Source organism: Macadamia integrifolia, chromosome 5, assembly GCF_013358625.1.
Source record: "Macadamia integrifolia cultivar HAES 741 chromosome 5, SCU_Mint_v3, whole genome shotgun sequence".
NCBI lineage: Eukaryota > Viridiplantae > Streptophyta > Magnoliopsida > Proteales > Proteaceae > Macadamia > Macadamia integrifolia.
Window position 1 is genome coordinate 36,548,794 of NC_056561.1, and position 6,980 is coordinate 36,555,773.

Here is a 6,980-nt window from a genome sequence, read left to right on the forward strand (position 1 = left end):
TATAAGAAAGGTGATGATGGTGGCTACCAAATTATATCTTCTTTACAGCTTGCATTTAATGAAGTCATTGAAAGAATGATACATGAACCAGCTTTACAAAACAAGATAAATACTCAACCCACTTTGTATAGATATTCTCGAGGTGGTTTTTCCTTGGATATGGCAATTAGATCACGGGCAACCACGAGTCCTAGTAAGTAGAGTACATTGTTTAGTTGTTTTTTTTGTGTGATATATTAAATATCAATCTAGCTATTTTTATATATATTTATTTTTATAGTTACTTGGTGGGGTTCATTTGGAGGTCATGCTTTTGAGCTTTCAAAGATTACAAGACGTATTCTAGGGCTTTGTTGCTCCTCTTCTGGTTGCGAGCGCAACTGGAGCACATTTGAGTTTGTAAGTAGCTGGGTATTACATCTATTTCATATTTTAGACTTTTTATTTTTGGAATAATAACTTTGTTTGTTGTTCTCTATTGTTTATGAATTCAGATTCATACCAAGAAGAGGAATAGGCTGGAACATCACCGTTTGAATGATCTAGTCTATGTTCAATACAATCGCCGCCTAGAAGAAAGGTTTCAATAAAGGCGTCTCCTCAACAGAAATTATGATCCACTTGTGCTTGATGAACTGGATTGGAGTAGCGAGTGGATGATTGACGAGCAAGTGGATGATGTAGTCCATCCCAATGCTGATCTCACATGGGACGTTGCTGGTAGAGCAATGGGGGCAACAATGGAGGGTCCCAATCGACCCAGGAGAGCTAAATCATCAACCTCTAGAGGAAATTTGTGCTACACACGCCGTGGTAGAGGGAGGGTTGTTGGGGAGTCATCAGAATCAGATGGAGAAGAAGATTTGGAAGAAGAGGATGATGTGAATGATGACTTGGATGTCATAGATAACTTTGGTGAAAATGCAAATGCTTCTAGTGGACAACAAAGGAATCTGCTATCTGCTGATTTGTTGGATGATTATGATGATTAAGTTATTTGTGTTTGACTGTTTGAGTGTTTGGATTTTATGTATTGTTTAAACTTTAAACTTGAACTTTGAACTTGGATGATTAGTTAAGTTTTTTTTTTTTTTAAGTTGAGTTCATTTGCTATCAAGCTTTATTGCTTCAGTAAGTCATTAACAGCTTAACAGGTTAGCCACTTATCTTATCATTTGATCTATTGCTTCTATTCTTAGGTTTCCAAATATATATCTCTCATTCATATATGATATATTGACATATATACCTTTTACTTTGTTCAGGTTGCTCACTCACTTCCTCACAGGTTAGCCTTTTACTTTTTACTTTTGTGTGATGTACATGTTGATTTTTTATGACTTGATGAGTGATGAATTGATGTATAACTATATAAGTCAATAATTTATGTTGATTTTTGATGACATAATATGGCTATGTTGATTTTTTTGATGATTTGATGTTACTTTATGTTTGTTTTATATGTTATAGGGTATATATTCTAGGCTTGTAGCATGCTAAATAACTTTAAAAAATAGGGAAAATAAAAAAGTAGCATATTAAATAATTTTAGAAAATAGAAAAAATAAAAAATGACACACGGGCGATTTGACTGCCATGGCAACGCCAAAACGGGCGATTCATCGCCAAATCGATTAGCCACCCCTCCACCGCCTTGGATCGATTTGACGCCATGACAACTATGTTGTTACCCTTGACTTAAAGAACTCTTGGGAATAAGACAAAAGGGCAATCAAAAGAAGGTTACATGTTCTAAATACACCTATTGTGGTGTCATTCAAACAGGCTCAACTTCTAAGAGAAGTTAAGAACAAGGCCATAAATATAATGGCAATAAGATACATTCTTCGGAAGAAAAAGAGTTAAGATTTGCAACTTTTGTATCTGATCTTTTGAAATGCCAGTTTGCAATGTCAAAACAAGCCTGTACCTCCCCCAAAAAGCTTTTATCATCTAAATAAGAAAATATGCAAGTGCTTAGCTTCTAATATTATCTCAATGCCCATGAAAGTGTGGAACTACGAACTTGAGGCTTGACTTCAGATCAATGCTATATTAGGTACAAATGCTTCCCAAGAATGATGTTTGATGTTCAATTTCTATCAGAAATTTAAGTCCCACAAACTTCTGAAGAGCTTCACATACAACACAAGTGAGGTCCATTTAAAACACATCAATTTCGTTTGCTTTTGATCTATCATACGAATTCCACAGGCCAATTTGCTCTCTTTGAGTAAATTGCAACAAATATCCCACAAGGACAATTCTAAATTTACCTCTCTTGTTTGAGAAATTCTCCCATCCACAGGAATTATTAATAGTTGCGAAACAGAATATCAGTGGAAACCAACAGGACAATTTAATTTCAATATTGAATAGAAGAACGCTCACTCTGCTAAAGAAGAAGGATATCCACCTGAGGCTGCCATCCAAGCTCATCTGGACAATGGAAAGTGGCCTCATTCACTGCCTATCACTCAATGGCAACTCTTGATGCCCTACTATTAGCCCCAAAGTGAACCTGGAAAAAAGAATCATGAAAAGCTTAATTATATCAATGCTCCATCAAGAGAACAGAGGATATGGTTTGTTAACGTTAATTTGAAACATCCAATGATCATTCTGAAACAAACTCCCCCAAGCAGCAAATGATCAATTTGAGACTTTTTTTTTTTCTGACAAATAGTTTTAAACTTGATTATGAAGGACTCTATTTCAGTATTCTCCTGTACATAAACCCTACCAATTAAAGTTCACCAGTGCATACAGACAATGAGGCAGGTAGATTGGATCATGATTAGTTGGTGTAGCTACAAAATATAAGCTAAAGTTCCATGGATTCTGGTGTTTATCCAAACCAGTTGCATAAACCAATTCTGATCCTCTCTACATCATGATTTGCGAAAAATAATTCTAATACTTTTCCCTATTAGTTGCATGAAAAGTTGTTGTAGGTAATGCCTGGATCACATTTTCTGCATGTCACCTCCAGATCAAACTTATTGTATGGAAACTAACACTAATAAATGAAAATGATTATGCCAATAGTTGAAGACCAATGTACAACACTTACTTAAAAAGCAACAATGTTTGCTATATAATCTGTCTTGTGTTAGCCTACTGGATTATGAATATTAGATGCACATTCTGAGAAGCAAAGCCAAAACATTTCAGTAACAAGTGTACCCTAGGATTGGAAATGTGAAAAGCTAATGATAGTATCATAGCAGAAGACTTCTGCATTAAAAAAAAATATATGTATATGACAATTCATAGTTGTTAAAGTGTCGCCTAGACTAAATTCTTATTGTTTTCTTCTAAACTAACATTTTGAGAGGGACATTTTCCTGCTCTTCCAAGTGAAGCTTCATATGACCACAACCATAAAAGCACAACTCATCTCAGCCTAGACTAAAAGAAGAATGCTAAAGAATTAAAGCTGACCCATATGATTTGTTCATTGCGTGAAGAATCCCTAAATGGATTAGAGATTTGCGACTCCATGGTTTGGTAGAACATGGGCAGCACACCAACTCACATGGTCTCAAGAACAGTGCAGTTACCAAGCCTATTTCCTGCAGGCAATCCTTTACTCTTCACGAACTCTTGCAGGTTAATAACATTGTCTCTGTTGGATTATCAGCCACACCGTGGAATTTCTTGAATCTACTAGCGTGAACAGTAATAGCAGGAGGCCCCTCAGATCCCATCTCAGACCAGACCAGACCAGGAAGCAGTTCCCAATATTTGATGAAGGTGACTACCCAACCCTGCAAAAATAAAAAGATCAGAATTGGTGATTTGCATTAGAAAACTTTGGGGGTGGTGGGAGGACATAATGATATATGTTAGCTGATGTGGCCCAAATTGCCACATCACCATAATAAGTGGGTGATTGTTTTAGCATTATTGGTTATTGCCAGAGACAGGAGAGTTGCCAGAGTACACAGAGGTTGCCAGAGTTGGACATGTGGGTCGTATGGGATTATATAAATCATTTGTGTGCCTGATATTTTATCAAGTATATAAGTTAATTATTTCTAAACCTTTTATAAAACTCTTTGACCCCCGAATTTGGAGTATCCTACTTTCACGCGATTCATAGGGTTCAACAAGCAATCGATATTTCACGATCAAAGGTGTAGTACTGCTTGTAGTAGCGGTCCTTCTATATCGTATTAACAATCGAAATAATTGACGAAAGAAAAAATATCTAATTGAGTGGCTTCTTCCTATACCTATGAATTCCATTGGACCCAGAAATGATACATTGGAAGAATCTTTTGGGTCTTCCAATAGAAGTTTTTTATCATTTGTTATCTTTGCGCAAATTAAGTTTTGAAATGACATGCCCCTTAAGGATAAAGGCAATAAGGATTGGACCCTTGAATTGACCATGGGTTTTGATTCTCTAAAGTTGAAACAAACCACATAAGAGTTTATCATGGAAATGACAGCTCATTGTAATGATGGAAGGGAGTTGCCTACAGATTGGACATGAACCACCATGATTCAAGAGTTGGAGTTTTCATTTTGAATGTTAAGCAAACTAATATTTAAAGTATGACCATACATTAGAGACAACACAAAACATCATTTGGCATGTAGCAGCAATATGGGCCAAGTGGGAGAATGTGAGTTGATGTGGCCCAAATTGCCACATCAGCATAATAAGTGGTTGTTTCTAACCCATCCCATAACTTCCCTAACCCCTAACTTACCTTGATGGTAAGGAAGTTACACAGGTTTTGACTTGGGTAAAATACTTATAGGAAATCCATCAAAGCCTATGACTAAGGAAGAGAGACACCGACAAAAGAGCAACCCCTTTGTTGTTTTGCATATCGGTGATCACCGGAGAAGGGAGAGTAGCTAGAGTACACAAAGACTGCCGGAGCTGGACAGTGATGTTTGAAGTTACGATGGGGCTTAAAGGAGGTAGTGATCCTCATTTGCTAAAAGTTTCCGCTGCCATGTTAATAATTCTTCAATATATGTTACTTCTTTAGCTTAAAGTCCGACTCGCAGAAAGTCACAGAAAAGTCAAATAAACAAACTAATTTACAGAAGAAAAAAAATTATCAGACTACAACTTAAAAATATTAATAATAAACCGAATATCAGATACAAGAAAATCACACTGCAACTTAAAAATAGTAATAATAAACCCAACATCAGATACAAGAAAATCACGAAAAAAAAAAAAAATTTCCTCTTATAAAAGAAGAAAATACATTTTATCATCCGTTTGGATAGTAAGATAACTACGCAGTTGGTGAAGCTGTGGTGTGCTAAGCCCACACACACAAGGAGGTCTCGAGTTCGAGCCTCTTGGCCATTCCCACCCCCAAACCTCCACCATCATTCTACACCATCATTCTACAAAGTAGTTACTAAGATCCAAAAAAAAAAATCACTTAAAACAGAATGTTTGACCATTTAATTTCGTAGAAAAAGAATTGACTAAACAACACGATCAATTGAAATTACAGATTTACGTGGATTCCAAGTAACCAGATTAAACTCTAAAAGAGTCAGATAAAGTCATGTTGTAAAACAAAAGAAGAGCAAAAGAAAAGCACTACAGCACCTTGAAGGAGGACTTCACACATAGAGAAGAGAAATTAAACCATTGGATAATGAAAGGAAAGCTCAAGAACTCCTTAAGAAACCATAAAGCTCTTACCTATAACCAAAGGAGTTGAAGACGTTCGAGCCCGCTGCAGAGAAGATTGCGGACATTGGGACTTGGGAGAGAAGACAACTTTTGCTTCTTATCGGCTGCTGCAAATGCATTCCCAAAAGTTGCCCCTGGTTATGGACTCTATAACGGAAGGAGAACAGGACCCCTTTGCATAAAGTCAGAATAGTTCCACCTATAGGTAGGGTGAATGACCTAAGTGGGTACCAATTCTTCGCCCCTGCCTGCCTAAGCATTCAAAATGAGGAAATAAAGAATGAAAGCAAGCTACTCGTCTCCAAATCTATAGCCGAATGGTTCTGCTTGAATCGCAGCTCAAGATTCAAATTCCTCCTCTCCCACCTTCCGTCTTCTCCCCAACCGAACCCCCTAAACCTCCTACAGACTTCTGTATCAAGAGTGAAGACCCAGAATTCTCAGTTGTGTTCTTCCTCCTCCCTGGGCTTATCTTCATATTCTGCGAACAAATCTCCAGTTGAAACTGAGAATCCAAGCTTTCAGAGGATTTACACTTGTGTCATCTTCCATGGACCGAACCCTATAAGGCTAGAACGACGCGCATCTTTGAGAGGAGATGAAGCGACTCACCTCGGTCAGGGAGATGGGGTTCTGATGATAGCTTACTGCTTTCGTATGTTATCCAAGAGCCGTTGGAAAATATGCGTGAAGAGTACCCGAGTTTCCCAACTTCAACGGTTCCAATTAGCTTAGAGGTGTTCAAACCCTAAATCGAATCGGTCAAAAATAGCCCAACCCGAATCGATTTTATTGGGCCGGATTTGGTTTGGGGTATTATGGAATCAATTGAAAATCAAACTGCATCGGATCAATTGAAAATCGGCCAAACTTGAACCCAAATCGATATTAATTCAATAAGAAACCAATATCAACCTGAAAACGATTTAAAAAAAAAAATATATATATATATATATTCTTTTTTTATAATTATATATACATATGGCAAAATCAAACCCGAAATCAAATTGATAATAACCTGATAAGAGAAAACAGAAATAAACTAAAAGCAGACCGAAACCAAACCTTCCTTTATTGGTTTCAGGTTCACCCACTCTCATCTCCCACTCTCATCTCAAAACCAATTCAGCCTGATAGAAACTGAACTGAACCGACCATTGACCATTGACACCCTATAGTTAGCCCTAGCTCTAGTGAGTCCAAATTTTATGCAGAACTTCTAGTAGGGATTAACTTTCTCCAATACTAGCACACCTAGAGCTAGAAGGGCAAAACGGGTAAAAAAAAAGGCAGATTGAGGGGG

The 6,980-nt window shown here is 37.2% G+C and overlaps 1 pseudogene; it reads right to left on the bottom strand.

Annotated features, from left to right (window-relative positions):
- Positions 1-2,395: 2,395 nt before the first annotated feature.
- LOC122078053 lies at positions 2,396-6,372 on the bottom strand (annotated as a pseudogene).
- Between the last annotated feature and the right edge of the window lie 608 nt (positions 6,373-6,980).